This window comes from Frankliniella occidentalis, unplaced genomic scaffold (genome assembly GCF_000697945.3).
Source record: "Frankliniella occidentalis isolate FOCC.00 unplaced genomic scaffold, Focc_3.1 Scaffold6, whole genome shotgun sequence".
Lineage (NCBI taxonomy): Eukaryota > Metazoa > Arthropoda > Insecta > Thysanoptera > Thripidae > Frankliniella > Frankliniella occidentalis.
Genome location: NW_026267136.1, coordinates 4,046,310 through 4,047,018, shown reverse-complemented (window position 1 = coordinate 4,047,018; position 709 = coordinate 4,046,310).

Here is a 709-nt window from a genome sequence, read left to right as displayed (position 1 = left end):
CGCCCCCTCCCTCCCCCGCTGTCTCGTCGTCAATCTCTACACCGATTCGTCTCTTTCCTCCCCGCCGCCGTCCTGCTCGCCTCCTGCTCCCCTCGGCCGCCCACGCCCACATCCCACATATGTGTTTGCTTTGCCGCACCCCATACGCTTTCCTCCCCGCTGCCGGACCCGCGGCTTTCCGCGTCGCGCTTCCAAATTAAATTCCATATCGCTCTCATCTCTCCCTCTCCCGTTTCCTTTTAAAACAACCTCAGCGGCTGCGAGTGCTTTTCTCTCTCTCACTCTCTCACTCTTTTTTACTCCTCCCGCCGCCCTTTCGTCGCCCGCAGCTGCAGCTCACGGCTGGCTCTGGCGCCCGCCCTCGCGCGGGTAGGTGGTGCCGCCGCGCCCGCGTGTCCTGCGGGCTGCCCACCCCGAGCTCGGCGGGCGCTCCCCGCGGGCCGCCAGCTCGGCCCGGGACGGGTCCAGGAGAGAGCAGAGGGAGGAAAGCTGCAAGGGAATGAAATTCAGTCGGGCGGCCAGCTTCAGCTCGCTCCTCTGGGAAAACCTCTAGGGGAGTGAGTGAGTGAGTGAGTGAGTGAGTGAGTGAGTGAGTGAGTGAGTGAGTGAGTGAGTGAGTGAGTGAGTGAGAGAGAGAGATTTGATTTGATTTGATTTATTGACACCATAATATGGTTACATAGATTGATTAACATAGATTTTAAGGCTT